The sequence below is a fragment of the Dendrobates tinctorius genome, unplaced genomic scaffold (assembly GCF_039654945.1).
Source record: "Dendrobates tinctorius isolate UK_male_01 unplaced genomic scaffold, ASM3965494v1 ptg000005l, whole genome shotgun sequence".
In the NCBI taxonomy this organism is placed as follows: domain Eukaryota; kingdom Metazoa; phylum Chordata; class Amphibia; order Anura; family Dendrobatidae; genus Dendrobates; species Dendrobates tinctorius.
The window spans coordinates 2,769,556-2,789,263 of record NW_027361673.1 but is presented as its reverse complement, the minus strand read 5'-3'; the positions used below and the strand labels follow the sequence as shown (position 1 = coordinate 2,789,263).

General features: G+C 41.2%; 1 protein-coding gene across 1 annotated transcript in view; it reads left to right on the top strand.

The window, feature by feature from the left end:
- TBC1D5 (TBC1 domain family member 5) overlaps positions 1-19,708 on the top strand; it is a 741,163-nt gene that overhangs the window by 145,008 nt on the left and 576,447 nt on the right. The gene's annotated exons all lie outside the window — the stretch shown is intronic.

Below are 19,708 nucleotides of genomic sequence, written 5' to 3'. Positions count from 1 at the left end.
GGTGGAGTACGTTACTTATGGTATTGACTGAAACCAATGTCCCCACTGCCATGAGTTCTTCCCGGAGCTCCTTCCTTGTTGTCCTTGGGTTAGCCTTGACTCTTCGGACAAGCCTGGCCTTGGCACGGGAGGAAACTTTCAAAGGCTGTCCAGGCCGTGGAAGGCTAACAGTAGTTCCATAAGCCTTCCACTTCCGGATGATGCTCCCAACAGTGGAGACAGGTAGGCCCAACTCCTTGGAAAGGGTTTTGTACCCCTTGCCAGCCTTGTGATCCTCCACGATCTTGTCTCTGATGGCCTTGGAATGCTCCTTTGTCTTTCCCATGTTGACCATGTATGAGTGCTGTTCACCAGTTTGGGGAGGGTCTTAAATAGTCAGAAAAGGCTGGAAAAAGAGATAATTAATCCAAACATGTGAAGCTCATTGTACTTTGTGCCTGAAATACTTCTTAATACTTTAGGGGAACCAAACAGAATTCTGGTGGTTTGAGGGGTTGAATAATAAATGACCCTCTGAATAAACTTTTCACAATTTAAAAAAAAAATTAAACAAAGAAATTACATTCTTTTTTGCTGCAGTGCATTTCACACTTCCAGGCTGATCTACAGTCCAAATGTCACAATGCCAAGTTAATTCCGAATGTGTAAACCTGCTAAATCTGCAGGGGGTTGAATACTACTTGTAGGCACTGTATGTGTATGTATGTACAGTTTTGCTCAAAAGTTTACATACCCCGTCAGAATTTTTGCTTTCTTGGCCCTTTTTTCAGAGAATATTAATGAAAACACCAAACCTTTTTCTCCACTCATGGTTAGTGGTTGGGTGAAGCCATTTATTGTCAAACTACTGTGTTTTCTCTTTTTAAATCATAATGACAACCCAAAACATCCAAATGACCCTGATCAAAAGTTCACATACCCCATTTCTTAATACCATGTATTGCCCTCTCTAACATCAATGACAGCTTGAAGTCTTTTGTGGTAGTTGAGGATGGGGGTCTTTATTTTCTCAGAAAATCTTCCCTCTCCTCTTGGCAAAAAGCCTCAAGTTCATGTAAATTCCTGTGCTGTCTAGCATGAACTGTGCATTTGATATCTCCCCAGAGAGGCTCAATGATATTGAGGTCAGGAGGCTGATATGGCCACTCCAGAACCTTCACTTTGTTCTGCTGTAGCCAATGACAGGTCGACTTTGCCTTGTGTTTTGGATCGTTGTCATGTTGGAACGTCCAACTACGTCCCAAGCACATCTTCCGGGCTGATGATTGCCTCCAGTATTTGCTGATAACGTGCTGCATTCATCTTTCCTTCAACTTTGACCAAGTTTCCTGTGTCTTTGTAGCTCACACATCCCCAAAACATCAGCGATCCACCTCTGTGTTTTACAGTAGGATTGGTGTTCCAGAAGTTTTGAGGCTTGTCTCTGTGCTGTTTTGCGTACTTTGTAGCATTTGCACAATAATGGATTTCTCCTGGCGACTCGACCATGCAGCCCTTTTTTCTTCAAATGGGCTGCATAGAATTTCTTCAAGTGCCTCCTTATTGTGCATCTTAAAACAGCCATACAGCTAGTTTTCAGAGAGTCCTGTATTTCAGGTGATGTTATTTGTGGGTTTTTCTTTGCATCCCGAACAATTTCCCTGGCAGTTGTGGGCGAAATTTTTGTTGGTCTACCTGACAGTTGTTTTGTTTTTACACAGCCCCTGATTTTCCATTTGTTAATCACAGTTTGAACTCTGCTGACTGGCATTATCAATTCCTTGGATTTCTTTTTGTATCCCTATCCTGTTTTATACAGTTTAACTACCTTTTCCCGTATATCCGTTGAGAATTCTTTTGCTTTCCCCATGACTCACAATCCAGAAACGTCAGTGGCCGGATATGAAAGATATAACCCAATAGCTTAGACAAGTGATGTGAAGTGGAATAGTCATTATGGGAGAGTGATAAGCATAAATATTGGAACAGTTCATAGATAAGCAGTGTGAAGGTTTTATTGCCCTCTGTCTGGTTCTGTGTTGTGATGATCCCAGAAGGTCTAAAGGTCTATTCCACTTCACATCACTTGTCTTAGCTATTGGGTTATTTCTGTGCTGTCTTTTGTATAAATATGTTATCCTTCAGATTTTGTATTAGTCCAGCCTGATGAAGAGACCTGCGTAGTCGCGAAAGCTTGCAACTTGTTACCATCTTTTCAGTTAGCCATTAAAAGGTATCAACCATTGAGGAATCTCAATTCTAAATATTCTTCCATTATGATTTAATAAGAGAAAGCACAGTAATTTGACAATAAATGGCTTCATCCAACCACTAACCATGAGTGGAAAAAAAGGTTTGGTATTATCATTCATATTCTCTGAAAAAAGGCCAAGAAAGAAAAAATTCTAAAACTTTCGAGCACAACTGTATGTGTATATATACAGTTGAAACCAGAAGTTTACACACACTATATAAAAGACACATATGCATGTTTTTCTCAATATCTAAAATGAAAATCAGAATTAACCTTTCCTGTTTTAGGTCAATTAGGATTACCATAATTATTAATATTTGCCAAATGCCAGAATAATGAGAGAGAGAGAATGTTTTAAGAAATTTGTATTACTCACTGCAAAGTCAAAAGTTTTAGACACTAAGATTACAATGCCTCTAAACAATTCTGGACTGCCCATATGATGATGTCATGTGTTTGGAAACTTCTGATCGTTTTTTTGGCAACATCTGAGTTAGAGACACACCTTTGGATGTATTTTAATGCACACCTGAAACACACTGCTTCTTTGCGTAGCATCATGGGAAAGTCTAGAGAAATCAGCCAAGATATCAGGAAGAGAATTGTGGACTTGCACAAGTCTGGCTCATCTTTGGGTACAATTTCAAGATACCTGAAGGTGCCTCGTTCATCTGTACAAACAATTATACACAAGTACAAACAAGATGGGACTGTACAACCATCACACACCACTCAGGAAGGAGACAAGTTCTGTGTCCCAGAGATGGACATGCTTTGGTCTGACATGTCCATATCAACCCAAGGACAAAATCAAAAGACCATGTGAAGATGATTGTGGAAGCTGGTAATATTGTGTCAATATCCACAGTGAAACGAGTACTGTATCAACATGGGTTGAAAGGACACTGCCAGGAAGAGACCATTACTCCAAAAGAAACATAGAAAAGACAGATTGTTTGCAAATGCACACAGGAACAAAGACCTTAATTTTTGGAGACTTGTCCTGTGGTCTGATGAAACTAAAATTGATCTTTTTGGGCATAATGATCATCATTATATTTGGAGGAAAAAGTGAGAAGTTTGGAAGCCTGAGAACACATCCCAACTGTGAAACATGGGGTGGCAGCATCATGTTGTGGGTTTGTTTTGCTGCAGGAGGGACTGGTACACTTCACAAAATAGATGACATCATGAGAAAAGAAGATTATGTGGCAATGCTGAAGAACATCTCAAGACATCAGCCAGGAAGTTAAAGCTTGGGCGGAAATGGACAATGACCCGAAGCATACTGCCAAAATGGTAGCAAAGTGGCTTTAGGATAACAAAGTCAATGTTTTGGAGTGGCCATCACAAATCCCTGATCTCAATCCTATTGAAAATGTATGGGCAAAGCTGAAAAGGCAAGTACGAGCAAGGCGACCTACAAGCCTGGATCAGTTACACCAGTTTTGTAAGGAGCAATGGGCCCAAATTCCGACCAACTATTGTGAAAAGCTTGTGGATAATAATAATATGTAAATGATGAAAAAATGGAATAAAAATTTTCTAAAAATCTTGATTTATTCAGTTTTGAGTATGCAGAAATCCCCACACTTACACACTTGGCTGCAATTAATAACGTTATTAATTGTTGACTGAGGAATGTTCTGCCACACTGAATTCACTTGGGCAAATCATAAAGATCCGCTGCTGGCAGCTCCTTTGCAATTAATGACTATTGACATACCATAGGTGCTTGGTATGAGACAGGTCCAAAGATGCTGCAGGCCATGATAGCACATTTAGGCCTTGCAGGCTGATCACAGTAGCAGAAGTAACACACAGCTTGACGTTATCATGCAGACAAATGTCTCCAGGGGCACTAGAAAAATGCAATGCCACTGGTTCCCCGACCAAATCAATGTATAGTTGAGATGTTAGTGTACCTGGAATGAAGACTATAGGGGTCTGGCTTTCGTGTACTATGTGATTCCTCACCATAATACCAGGAACAGGATCGGTGTAATGTTCCCTCGTGAAGTCCTCTTAATGGCGATTGTCATGTGGTTTCCAGACCAATATCTGGCTATCATTGTGTTCAAGGTAAAAGTGGAACTCATCGCTGTAGAGTACATACCTCCATTCCAGCGGCTATTGCTGTATTGCTTTGTTCCATGATAGCCTTTGAAAGCGGGGATGTGACTGACATTAAACCTGTACCTGCACATGTGGCTCGTGACCCAATGTCAAGCAAATGTCTTTTGATGGTTTGTGTAGATGCTGTTTGGTACTTTAGGCTTGGTATGTAACACAATTTCTTTTGCGGTACAGAATAGATCAGTAGTGTAACCATTGGTTCTTCCATTTCCCAATCTCTCGGGAGCTGTTTTTTAACACATGGTCGAGCTGCATTTTGTTGTCACATTGCGTAAAATCCACCATTCATAATAGGTGACGTCATGGTTGTCCCTGCTTCTCTTCCCTTCACATCTCCTTTGCATAGGCTCATTAGATGCTTCATTGCAAAAGACAGGATTGTACTCTGTTCAATGTGGCAATGTACATATGTTGTTTCCTGAAACAGTGGCCATTGTGATAAATGCAAGACTTATAATATTTAATTTTAATACAGATTGTGATATATAGCCTCCCCAAAAAAGTAGCGTCCCTTTAAGGTGCATCTTTATGTGCTTATCCAGCTTAACTACAACTAAAGTTGGAACTTTAGCCATTGACTACTAGGATAACATGAATAGTGCTGTTTTCCATCCTCACAGTAGCTGTAAGTCTGTGACGCTTCTTGTGCTCTCCCTCCCTTATGGGATGTTACGTCACACATCAGGAGGCGTGGCCTGCTCCTGGCTGCTAGCAGCAGCCAGCCCCTGATATCATCTGCTTGTATTCAGTCCAATATCAGGGGGCGTGGTGGAGTCGTGGTGTAATGACTCTTTTGTTGGGTGTCCCGGGACCAGGGACACCCTAGCTCATTCTGTTCCCCAGAATACTTCTGATGGTGATGATGCTGGGGCTATATAACTTGCCTAAGCTCCTGAATCCGTCCTCAGTCTGTACCCTTCCCCCACCCAGGGAAGAGGGGGAGTAGTAGTGTACCATAATTCACGACAGTAACAAGGTAATACAAACAGGGATAGCGGAAAAATCCAAACATACAAATATACTCACACTTGCAACAGGTGAATGCACCGGGGAGTGGAGGATATGGTTAAACCAAAGTAGGAGAAGAAAGGGAATTATCACACACTCAAAACCTAGCAACAGTCTCCAATAAATCCACCAAGCGCCTTCTCCAATAATGACCAGCAACATCCTCTAGCCATGCAGCATATGCTTCTCTGACAATGAGTGCCAGCCAGGACCCAGATTATATAGGAGATGGGAGTGGCTAACATTACACAGCTGAGGCCTTAAGGCAGGAAATCATCCAGGAGCTCTCAACTGATAAGATTAACCCCTGCACTGCTAAAAGAAACCTGCATCATTTAATATGAAGATTAAGTGCTTCTAATCAGTGCAGGAGTTAGAGAAATAGATGCTGCAGTCTTCTCCTCTTTGTAGCAGTAAACCCGTGACACGTGGCCTGCTCTCGGCTTCTAGAAGCTGCCAGTTCCCTAATAGTATCTCCTTCCCTGCAGTTCTAGATCATGGCACCTCCTGATCTAGAACTGAATACCAGCAGATTTTATCAGGGAGCTGGCAGCCGGGAGCAGGGCACACCCCCTGATAATGGACTGAATACAAGCAGATTATTTCATGGGCTGGAAACTGCTACAATCACATGTAAACTCATTTTAAATAATAGTACACAGCTGCCATCATTTACAGTTATTCTGATTAATGCCATATAAAGTTTAGCTGTTCTAGTAGTATTTTCTGGATATTTTCTTAGTTCTATTTTACAGCAAATGCCATGGTCTATAAACAGTGGACAACACTGCAAAGGGATCTCATTGTTGAAATTATCAGCCAGAAGGAGACAAAAAAAATTCCCAAACTTTTAACTATACAGTGGAATGCTGTGAAGATGGTCATCAAGAAGTGGCTTCAATTTGGTAGTACAACAGTTACATTACCTAGAACTGGACATCCCTCAAAAATTGTTCAAAAGATGAGAAGAAAATTAGTCCAAGAGGCTTACAGCAGCATTAAAGGAGCTGCAGGAATTTCTGGCAATTACTGCTTCTGTACTGCATGTGACCACAGTCTCCTGTATATTAGAGTTGAGCGACTTTAGTCGGATCGGGTTTCATGAAACAAATTTCGTTTCAGATGAAACTGGTCCGACTAGGGCAAAAAAAGTCGGAGTTTCGTCCGAAACCCGCCCCCAATGCAAGTCAATGGGAAATAAAAGTCGGCATTGAGCGGATGACATTTTGAAACAGAACCTTCAAACCGCTAGCAAAAAGCTGAATAAGAATGGGAGCTTCACTTTTCAGCACAACAAGGACTCTAAGGGTACTGTCACACTTAGCGATGTACCAGCGATCCCGACCAGCGATATGACGCGGTCAGAATCGCTGGTACATCGCTAAGTGGTCGCTAGTGAGCTGCCACACAGGCAGATCTCACCAGCGACATCACAGGGGTTGGGGGTCGCTACTTACCTGTCACAGTAGGCGATCCTGCGTCCTCCCGCCCGGCTCCACGCGTCTCTCGTCGTCACAGCAGGAAGCGCCGCAGGAAGCCGACGACGAGAAACAGTCCAGCGGGGGAGCCGGTCGTAGGTAAGTATCAGACACAGCGATATCGCTAGCAATATCGCTATAACGTCACAAGTTATAGCGATATTGCTAGCGATATCTCTTAGTGTGACAGGCCCTTAAGCATGCCTAAAAATCATGAAAAAAATGGATTACCCAGATTAAAATCAAAGTGTTAGACTTCCCCAGCCTGAGTCCAGACTTCCATCCAGCTTAAAATCTGTGAATGACCTACAGAAGTCGCTGTACACACAAGGTGAAAGGAAGAGCGGGAAAAGATTGCCGATTCTAGATGTGCCGTGACGATAGACTCCTACCAAAAAAGACTAAATGCTGTCATAAATTCAAAAGGTACTTCAGCAAAGAATTAGTTAAAGGGTGTGCATATTTACACAGCTACATTATTTTAGTACTTTTTTTTAATTGACTTTAAAGTTGGAAAGAGTTCTGAAGTCATTCTTCTGTGTTTTTTTTTTTCCTATGTTTAACAGGGGTGTGTAAACTTTTTATTCCCACTGTACATAGTAGTTACAGCAGGACTTTCCTTCTTCCAGTTTCTCAGCTCCTGCAGATGGGCAGTGACACACTGCGGATGTAGCCTCAGGCGTCAGCCTTTGTCTAGGCCCTTTGCGCCTGTCGACACAGCCCTATACCTCCGAGAGAAGGCTCAGACATAGGTCACCATAGGGCTAAACATTGTTATACTTCTTCCACTGGCACAATATCTGTTCTATTTTTCTACAGTTGTCCTATGTTTTTCTTTCATTTGCAGTGTCTCACTCTATAGGAAATTGTAATTTACTTTTCTTCCCATACCGAAAAAACATTTCTTCTGATGTCTAGCACCAATACGGGGGCTAAAAAGACACTGATCACTGCTGTGCATGGCTTTTCATTTTATTCGTATATTTTGCCGCAATTTTTGATACAATTTGATGCAATATATTTTTTTTAAATATGTAAAAAAAAAAAATCAATGGATTAGTTTTTAGATTCGATGAAAGTTACCAAATCTCTCGCTGCACATTTTGCCGACTACCTCCTTGGTGGCTGCATATGAGTTATATTATCATAGTGATACTAATATTTGGGTTTCATTATCCAGGTGACATTTGTTATTCAGAATCTGTTCTTAACATTTATGTGTCTTCAAATGAGCAGGATTAGTCGCCATCCATAAACATAGTGAATTTTAAAGAGCACGCTGCCGCTCTTAAAATGCCACACTAGCAGTCCTTATGGCCAATTTCCGCGCGGCCTTTCTGCTGCGTGTTTGTATTCATTTGTGTTTGTTATATAGATGATAAATGTGACGTATATCGGAGTAAGATTAGCTCATCAATGCGTACTATTGGGAGAGGGGGGAGAAAAAGAAAAAAAACCTGCCTAGAAAAGAGACAAATTAACGGAGGTTGAAATCTATGTCTCACTGATTACAATTATGCACATTGCTTGCAGTTCAGACAAGGGTTTTCCTGCGCATTCGTTTTGCTTCCCCTGGAAACATCTGTGCAGACAGTGCAATAGGGGGAGTATGCCGTACAATCACACGCCAAATAAGCGGTCCGGCTCCTCTTGATATCATATTCTCAAAATCACGCGTAAAATGGACTTTCTGCAGTTGGCAGCTCCTTAATTTGGCTGGTTTCGCAATAAAGGGCATCATCCTAATCACTCTTTATGATGGTTTTTATTCTGGGCTCTAACGACGTAACTAGTGACATCAGAGTGACGCGGTGCTTTATAATTAGGTGCTGTAAGTAGTTGAAAAGTTTTGTGTAAAGTGCAGCGTCATTGAGTTCACCACTTACACTCTCCTTTCCTTCAATCCAACACTTCAAATGCCACATTGACATATATTGATTTCATTCATTTATTTTATTTCATTCTTAATTTCCTTTTAAACATCAGGTTAAATTCCCATTAAACAAAACGTACTACGTTTTTGTAGTAGGTATAATATTTGCTTTGCAAAGAAACTGTGGCATATTTTTTGAAATCCATTATTTGCCTTCGAAACTCCCATCCGAAAAATATTAGATGTGAGAATGAGTTTTTCTAAATGCCGTTCCTATGTATTGTATCTTCATTGCTGAATCCCACAGTGGTGATGTTGGTAATTTGTGGTACACAAAAAAGTAGAATATTTGTTTGTGACAACTGTTCAAAATTTTCGCGGGTCTTTCGAAAAATTCTAAGTCAGTTGCTCCTGATCCGACTTCACTTTTCATTCACACCAATGCATTCAGTGAATCATGGCAGGTATGCCATCATATGTAGAAGGGAAGTGGACATTAATTTCACTTGTACAAAATGCTGCAGAATAAGAATGCTTTCAACAATAGAAATGTTAATGGTTTATTTTTTTTAATTAACAAAATGCAAAGTGAATAAACAAGAGAAATCCAAATCATTGTTAGGTGTGACTGCCCTTTGCCTTCACAGTATCAAATCTTCTAGCTCCACATATACACCGTTTTGGAAGGGAGAAAGCAGGGAGGTTGTTCCAAACATCTTGAGGAACTAACTCCAGATCTTCTTTGGATGTAGACTTGTATAAATCGTTTAAATAAATATTTCATATTATCACCTTTTGCCTTAGCATTAAAGGGAATATTTCTCTAAGATGAACCCACCTACGTGGGCATGTAGGGCATAGAAAGTTTAAAGGGAACCTTTCACCAGGTTTGACCGATAGGAGGTATCACCACCTATTTTTGGTGTGTAATGTTTGTCAAAATTAGAGTGCAGTTTTTTATAATGCCAATAATTGCCAAACGTTATTGATTAAGCTGCTTTACTATTATACTTGAAAGTACGATTTGGGTGAAAATTAAAGGGGTATTCCCATTTCCCAAGATCCTATCTCAATATATATTAGGTGTACTAATAATAGTAGTAGTAATAATAATAATATTAGCAAATACTTCCAATTAAAAATGTAGTATATTTCTTCTGATTCGCTTTGTCTCTTTCCTCCTGTGTAGGGAATTACAGCAGCTTAGGTATCCATGGTTATGACCTCTGACCATTAATAGCTAACTAACCGTCACTATATGAGTGGTCATAACCATGGATACCAAAGCTACTGCAATGACCAGCACATGGGGTAAGAGACATAGCAAATCAGAAGAACTATACAGCATTTCTAATTGGAGGTATTTGCTAATATTATTATTACACCTACTACATATTGGGATAGGATTTTGGAGATGGGAATACCCCTTTAATCCACCTTTTGAGCATGTTGATGTGGATCTGGTAGCTTTACATTCTGTCCTTTGTTAGGACAGCAGATTGCAGCTAAATTTACATTCCTAGTTTTAATGACATAACGAAGTTGAAGCTTTCCTGCTCTGTTTGAGAGACTCGCGGCTGGTCCAAGATCAGACCAATTTGCATGGACGTCTGAATGAGCCCTAAGGCAGATCAAGAAGTTACACGCTCATCCGCCATCAATCTGAATTAGCTCATAGGTTGATTCTTAGTTAAAGGGATTCTGTCACCAGGTTTTTTCTATGTATTCTGAGAGCACCATGAGGTAGGTGCTGAGACCCTGATTACAGTGATGTGCCACTTACTGGACTCTGTATTGCTGTTTCAGTACAATCAGTGTTTTATCAGTAGGAGTATATCACTACAGGATTACTTGGCATGTGCTTCCACTCTCCCAATAGTAGCTCTCCGTCACTATACATTGTACGCAGAAATCTGTGGTGAGGGCGGGAATATACACAACTCAACAACTGAGCTCTTCTAGATCTGCAGCAGAGAACACTGTGACTCTATCATAACTGCTGCACCCAGTAAACTAAGTGACACATTGCTGGAATCAGGTCATCTGTCCCTACATCATGATGCTGTCAGATTACATAGCAAACACCTGCTGACATGTTCCCTTAAACTCATTTTACAGCCAGTAACCGACATTGGCACGTAGAGGCTAAAAAAGGTCAATAGTGCAAAATATTTAATAAAACCCAATTGCAAAAATTAATTTTGGCCTCAGTCGCATGCACTTGAGTAAAAAAAAAAAAAAAAAAACAATGAACAAGCCCCTAACTGATCATATACATTTGAAGAGCACATTTTTTTCCCCGTTAGATTTTCCTTTGGTGTAAAACGTATGCTGCGGTATAAAACCAAAAACATAATGAATTTGATGAATTTGTAATATTTTGTTTGCTCTAATGGGTTGTTGTCTTTTTGTTATGATCACTTTAACTTAGATTCGCTACCTGACCATGCTTTGGCCAGCACACCATCGTGTTGTATGGGAATACGTGACGTTGTCGTATACCGCATGGTCAAAGTGCATGCAGTGATTTCACCCTTTAGTGAGACTGTACATGCTTTACCGAGTTGCTTTAGACTTTTGCTCGGGATTGATAGTCTTAAGATATTTGCCCATTTACATATTTATGGCTCATGTTCTTAAAACCCCTCAAAGACTGGCTGTTAATTTATTTGCTCTGCGCAGTGTAAACGGCAATGCTATATATACATTTTATATTTATGGGCAGAGGCACGTTGCTAAGGGGCGCTTTGAAACCACCTTTTTAGCTCTAAATAGCTATTGTGTACATATGGTAAGGTGCTGCTGCTTAACAATTAGTAACTGCTTTGATGAAACTAAATTACATTTTTAAGTTCCCATCAGGAAGTCGCTCCACATATCTGTATTAATGTATTCAAGGCTCGAGAAGGAAAGTTAATTTTCCAGCTTAAATATTTAATTCAAGCTTAAAATTTAGTCTGTAATTAGAGCTCCCAAATGGCAGGAACATGGAGTATTTGTCCATTTTAATTAGATTGTTGTTTACCTATTAATTATATATCATATCTTGTCATATAGTTTTGATGGTAACAGATGGTGCTAGGAGTTAGTAAGGGTTTGAACAAAATAAGATTCCACATGATTTATTAAGTTGCACTTTATTAGTGAGTGGTCTGCTTTAGTTAATTCTCTGGGAAAAGAACGTAGCTCAATTTTTACTAATTTTTATGTGATTATTCCTTTGTGGAATGAACATCTCTGCATCATTTTTCACTGGAAAAGAAAATATTGCGGTTTCATTTCTCTCTGGTAAAAGTAACACTCCTTCGCTGTCATCCCGCATAATTTGATTTCCTTAAGATATATAGTTTCTGCTCTGAAAAACCCAATAATAAAGCATTTAATGTTCTTGTATAGTAGGAATTTCTGCTGCGCGTCTGCCCGCTTTACAGTACTACTTATTATGGTGTGTGCGTAATCGTTTCAGACTTCTGTGGGAATGAACATATTATGCGTGCATACACCGTGTGCAAGCGGGTGTGTCCCCTGTGTTGTTTTTGTAAATCTAAAAGGGATCCATCCCCAGGGTTTTGCTCCTCCGAGAGCAGCATATTTTAGGAGCGGAGACCCCGATTACAGCGTTGTATCACTTACTGGGCTGCTTACTGTTGTTTTGCTAAAATCACTGTTTTTTCTGCTGCAGATCTAGCAGTTCTCTGAATGCTGAGCTTTGTATAACCCCACCCACACCATTGATTGGCAATTTTCATTGTGCACTGTGCATAGGCAAACAATTGAAACTCAGTGGTGGGGCAGGGATATACAAAGTCTGTTATTATGGAGGATTACCTGGCAGCAGGTTTACTAGTCATCTAGTGATATTCTCCTACTAATAAAATAGTAATTGTAAAAGACGACAATGAGCAACCCAGTAAGTGTTAAATTACTGGAATTGGCGTCTTTGCCACTACATCATGCTGCTCTCAGATTAGCTGACAAAAACCTGGTGACAGATTATCATGTAATACAACTACATCTCTTCTTTTGGGAGACTGGGGTTCTGTTCACATTATATCATGGCTGCTGTTTTTACAAACTTATGACCGCTCTGGTAGTTTTCACTTGGGTCCCAATAAATACTGATAGATCCAATCAGCATGCAATATAACTAGAGTAGTGTTCAAAATAATAGCAGTCCAATAAGACTAACCAGATGAATCACTGATTTTGCTATAAATTATATTACCACATGTCAAACAATTTACCACTTCGGGCAGTAGATTCTAACAAAACCACAGACTCCGCATTCATGATCTGCTTATAAAGAAGTGCAGACAATGATCGGCTGTTCAGCTAAAATGAACTCCAATGCTTTAAAATGGAAAGCCAAACCAGAGAGATGTGGAAGAAAACGGAAGACTACCATTCAAAATGGATGGAAGAATAGCCAGAATGGCAAAGGGACCGGGCAATGATCAGCTACAGGATGATCAACGACAGTCTCAAGTTACCTGTGAGTACTGTGACTGTTAAAAGATGCCGGTGTGATGCTAATCTCTTAGCAAGAAGTCCCTGCAAAGTCCCACTGTTAAAAACAAAATAACAAAAACATGTACTGAAGCGGATACAATTTGCCAAGGAACACATCAACTGGCCTAAAGAGAAATGAAGAAACATTTTATGGTCTGATGAAAGTAATATTGTTCTTTTTGGGTCCTAGGGCCTCAGACAGTTCGTCAGACGTCCCCCAAACTCAAGCCACAGTACACTCTGAAGACAGTGAAGCATGGTGGTACAAGCATCATGATATGGGCATGACTCTCTTACTATAAGCCGGACCTATTTACTGCATATCAGGGGTCACGAATCAGTTTACATATATTAACCCCCTTAACGACCGCCGATGTGCCTTTTAACGGTGACAGTTAAGGATAATTAAACCACAGCGCCACTTTTTAACGGTCCTGAAGAATAAGGGTATAGCGCCCCCTAGAGTCGGAATTACTCCAGGGTCTTGGCTACGGGGGTAGCCGAGACCCCAGAGAACATGATTCAGGTTGGATTTTACTGACCCCGATGTTGCGATCGCCGTTATTAATGGTATAACGGCGACCGCAAAAAAAATTAAAGTCCGATTTTCCATTTAATATCTCCTCTAATGTGATCGATTAGGGTTGGGGCTAAAGTTAGGGTTAGGGTTGGGACTAAGATTAGGGTTAGGGCTAAAGTTAGGGTTGGGGCTAAAGTTAGGGTTGGGATTAGGGTAAGGGGTGTGTTAGGGTTAGGTTTGTGGTTAGGGTTATGGTTAGGGTTGGGATTAGGGTTAAGGGTGTGTTGGGGTTAGAGTTAGAATTGGGGAGTTTCCACTGTTTAGGAACATCAGGGGGTCTCCAAACGCAACATGGTGCCACTATTGATTCCATCCAATTTTGCGTTCAAAAAGTCAAACTGTGCACCCTCCCTTCTGAGCCCTACCATGCACCCAAACAGTGGCTTTTCCCCACATACGGGGTATCTGCGTACTCAAGAGAAAAAAATTGCACAACAAATTTTGTGGTCCCAATTAAAAACAATAAAAACATGAAGAAAGGCGACACTGGAGCTCAAAGCCCTATTGGAGCCTAAAATTCTGAGCTGCTGGCAACACGACAAGTATAGTGCCAGAACTTGTCAGGGATATGAATAAATACAATTAAAAGTGAAGCCACGCTTAGGGTCCATGATAAAATGCACCTAGTATAAACATATGATCACCTGTACTATATATGCCGTTTAAATGTCATCAATTTAGAGACAGAACCCTCTAGCTAAGGAAAAATTACCATGGCATGTCAAACAATTACCTAAATAAGTAGAAGTGTCAGTGGGACCATTCTTCCCCAAAATATGCCTGCTTATAAACACCTATGGATATGCCAACCAACCACTAAGCTGCAATATTGCAGTGTCACTAGTGTGAATCAAGAGTCAATGTACTCTGGCCTGGGGAAAAGAAAGGGTTAGCATAACATAGGCATCAATCAATAGACTGCTCTACGTGCAACCGCTGTCTCACCTGTGCACTGGAAGTTGCAGCGCTATGCACCGTGATAGTGCTCCTTGACGTGCCCAACTGGATCACCGCTGCCAGGTTACCCGAGGCTGAAGTAGCGTATTAATGTAGCGTTATACTGCTGGATCGCAGAGCAGAGCCAGGGAAGCCCCGTCCGGAAGCGTCCCTGGATGCCGACCGGGGAATCCAAAAACAAAAATGGCTGATAAGCTCCGCCCATGTGTGACATCACATTATTATATATTATATACGGTGCCTTGCAAAATGATGCAAACAGATGCAGGGGGGCCAACCAACGCGTTTCTAAGAGCCCCTTTATCCCTGCTAATACCCGCAAATTAAGCAATTATAATACAGTGCCTTGCGAAAGTATTGAGCTCCCTGGAACATTTCAACCTTTTCCCACATATCATGATTCAAACATAAAGATACCAAATGTAAATTTTTGGTGAAGAATCAACAACAAGTGGGACACAATTGTGAAGTTGAACGAAATTTATTGGTTATTTTAAATTTTTGTGGAAATACAAAAACTGAAAAGTGGGGTGTGCAATATTATTCGGCCCCTTTACTTTCAGTGCGGCAAACACTCTAGAAGTTCATTGTGGATATCTGAATGATCCAATGTTGTCCTAAATGACTAATGATGATAAATATAATCCACTTGTGTGTAATCAAGTCTCCGTATAAATGCATCTGCTCTGTGATAGTCTCAGGGTTCTGTTGAAGCACAGAGAGCATCATGAAGACCAAGGAACACAACAGGCAGATCCGTGATACTGTTGTGTAGAGGTTTACAGCCGGATTTGGATTCAAAATTATTTCCAAAACTTTAAACATCCCAGGGAACAGTGTGCAAGCGATCATATTGAAATGGAATGAGTATCATACCATTTCAAATCTACCAAGACCCAGCAAGAGTGGCAAGAAGAAAGCTTTTTCTCAAAGATATCCATAAAAAGTGTTGTTTAAAGTTTGCAACAAGCTACCTGGGAGACACACCAAACATGTGGAAGAAGGTGCACTGGTCAGAAGAAACCAAAATCGGACTTTTTGGCAACAATGCCAAATGATATGTTTGCCATAAAGGCAACACAGCTCATCACCCTGAACACACCATCCCCACTGTCAAACATGGTGGTGGCAGCATCATGGTTTGGACCATTTTTGAAGAAAACCTGTTGGAGTCTGCAAAAGACCTGAGACTGGGAAGGAGATTTGTCTTCCAACAAGACAATGATCCCAAACATAAAGCAAAATCTATAATGGAATGGTTCACAAATAAACGTATCCAGGTGTTAGAATGGCCAAGTCAAAGTCCAGACTTGAATCCAATCGAGAATCTGTGGAAAGAGCTGAAAACTGCTGTTCACAAACAATCTCCATCAAACATCACTGAGCTCGAGCTGTTTGCCAAGGAAGAATGGGCAAGAATTTCTGTCTCTCATTGTACAAAAATGATAGAGACATACCACAAGCGACTTGCAGTTGTAATCATAGCAAAAGGTGGCGCAGCAAAGTATTAAGTTAAAGGGGCCGAATAATATTGCGCTCCCCACTTAAATAACCAATAAATTTCGTTCAGCTTCACAATTGTGTCCCACTTGTTGTTGTTTCTTCACCATAAATTAACATTTGGTATCTTTATGTTTGAAGCATGATATGTGAGAAAAGGTTGAAAAGTTCCAGGGAGCCGAATACTTTTGCAAGGAACTGTAGATAATATATAATAATGTGATGTCACACGTGGGCGGAGCTTATCGACCATTTTTGTTTTTGTATTCCCCGTGCAACATCCAGGGACGCTTCCGGACGGGGCTTCCCTGGCTCTGCGCTCCAGCGGTATAATGCTACATTAATACGCTGCTTCAGCCTCTGGTAACCTGGCACCGGTGATCCAGTTAGGCACGTCACGGAGCACTATCACGGTGGATAGCGCTGCAACCTCCAGTACACAGGTGAGACAGCAGCTGCACGTAGAGTGGTCTATTGATTGATGCCTATGTTATGCGAACCCTTTCTTTTTCCCGGGCCAGAGTGCATTCACTCTTGATTCACACTAGTGACACTGCAATTTTGCAGCTTAGTGGTTGGTTGGCATATCCATAGGTGTTTATAAGCAGGCATATTTTGGGGAAGAATGGTCCCACTGACACTTCTACTTATTTAGGTCATTGTTTGACATGCCATGGTATTTTTTCCTTAGCTAGAGGGTACTGTCTCTAAATTGATGACATTTATACGGCATATATAGTACAGTTGATCATATGTTTATATTAGGTGCATTTTATCACAGATCCTAAGCGCGGCTTCACTTTTAATTACATTTTTATGGTCCATTTTCTCCTGATACCCTTGTGAAAATAAAAAAAAATTGCTTCCAAAGTAAATTTTGTGTGAAATAAAGTAAAATGTTCATTTTTTCCTTCCACATTGCATTAGTTGTGTCATGGTTAGGACATGGTTAATGTCCTGTTCTCACAGGGTTAACTTTTGCCGGCCTCTCTTTGGATCTGGGAGGGGGTATTTATACTCACTCCAGACTAGGATTCCCTGTCAGCTATACTGTTATTCTGGCTGTGTGTCTGACCCCCCTGGTGTGCGTGTATACTGCATTGCTTGTTTGATTCCCGTCTATGACCCGGTCTGTCCCCTCACTCTGAACTCCGTCTCTCGTTTTTGGTACCATTGTCTTCTCTGGTTCTGACCTCCTGGCTTGGCTATTGTTACTCCGTTACAGTTTGTCCCTATTGTACCGTCCATTGCCCGTTCTGGTTTTCTGATCTATTGCTACGTCCTGACTATTCGCTCTGTCTGAGGCTAGTTTCACATTAGCGTTTACGGCCGCAGCGTCGGGCTGCGCACGGCTGCTGCTATGCCCCGCCCCCTGCCGCGCCTCCATCGGTAGCTCGGCCTACGGACGCATGACGCTGCATGCTTCCTGCGTCCCCTATCTTTAGCTCTGGGGACGCAGGCCGTGCGCAGTATGCGTTTGGTGGCGCATGCGTCCTTTTGACGCTGCGCCAAGCGCACCAAATTGCAACCTGTTGCGTTTGGCGCTGGTCGGCGCAGCGTCAAAAGGACGCATGCGCCGCCAAACGCATACTGCGCACGGCCTGCGTCCACAGTGCTAAAGATAGGGGATGCAGGACGCTACCGGTGGAGGCGGGGCTTAGCGGCGGCCGTGCGCAGCCCGACGCTGCGGCCGTAAACGCTAATGTGAAACTAGCCTTGCCCTTTGGTACTGTCCTGCTATCTCGTGCTTTGACCCTGGCTTAATATGGTTTATGTCTCTGTCTATGCCCCTTGGCAACTTTTGTCCCGTAGTTACCTTTCTAGGAGTTTCCCTGCAGCTCCTAGCTCTGTGGAGCTTAGGTCACTCCCCCAGCAGTCACATGCTTCAGGTCCTGATAGTCTGAAGCACGCATCGTCACCGCTGCTGTCCTGCTCCACAGGTATCTTTGAGCACTGTTTTTGTACTCCGGACACGCGCCCTGGCTCGGTGAGCAAGTGCAGTGCGGTGTTCCTGACAAGTTGTCGTTAAGCACCTGAAGGGTTAATAAACTTCTTTAATGTGGGTAGGTGCACCTTGAGGGGTGCAGTTTTTAGAATGGTGTCACTTTTGGGTATTTTCTGTTATATTGACCCCAAAACTCACTTCAAATATGATGTGGTCCCTAAAAAAATGGTTTTGTAAATTTTGTTGGAAAAATAAGAAATCGTTGGTCAACTTTTAACCCTTCTAATGTCCTAACGAAAAAAAAAATTATGTTTCCAAAATTGTGCTGGTGTAAAGTAGACATGTGGGAAATGTTATTTATTAACTATTTTGTGCAATATGACTCTCTGATTTAAGGGCACAAAAATTAAAAGTTTGAAAATTGCAAAATTTTCAGAATTTATGCCAAACTTCCGTTTTTATCATAAATAAATGCAAGTCATATCAAAGAAATTTTACCACTAACATGAAGTACAATATGTCAGGAAAAAGCAGTCTCAAAACCAGTGGGGTACGTTGAAGCGTTCCAGAGCTATAACCTCATAAAGTGATAGTGGCCAGGATTGTAAAAATCAGCTTGGTCATTACATACCAAATTACCTGTGTCATTAAGGGGTTAAAATATTATAAGAGGTCATGTTGCCTTATGCTGAAGAGGATATGCTCTTGAGATGGGTGTTTCAACAAGACAACGACCCTAAACTCACAGTAAACGAGCAAAATCTTGGTTCCAATCAAACATAATTGAGGTTATGGAGTGGCCAGCCCAATCTCCGGACCTTAATTCAATAGAACACTTGTGGGACACATTAAAAATACAATTTCTGAGGCAAAGCCAGGAATTGTGGGATGTAGCCCAAGCATCATGGGCTGCAATAACAGGTGACAGGGGCCAGAAGTTGGGTGACTATATGTAACATACATGTGAAGCAGTTCTACAAAACTGTGGGTACAAAACTAAATATTAGGTTAGTGATTCACAGGAGTGCTAAATCCACAAAAAGTACATATTGTGAGCTTGTACAGACACATGCAGACACTGCTATTTTCTAGAACAGCCCAATGTTCTTTTTTTTTTTTTTCTGTAAAGTATCGTAGTTACACATTCTATATGCTGTATTTCACTCCATGTTTTGAATTAGGAAACAATGAGCAATGTTCCCAATGCTGGAAATAAAATCCAGTATAAAGATTTTATGATTAACTCATGTTTTTGAACACTGCTAGTATTTTTAACACTACAGTATAAATAATTTGGAACAGAGCCTTTAAGGGGTTGTCCACTTTCCTTGAACTTTAACAAATGTTATGTAGACATGATTTTGCGGCACTTGATGATGTCCATAAGTGTTGTTCTACTTTGTGAAGCGTTGGCTGGATTTGAGGCAATGTTCCTCACAGCTCACCTACTGGCAGAATGGCAGTTGATGGAGACATATGACCCGACTCA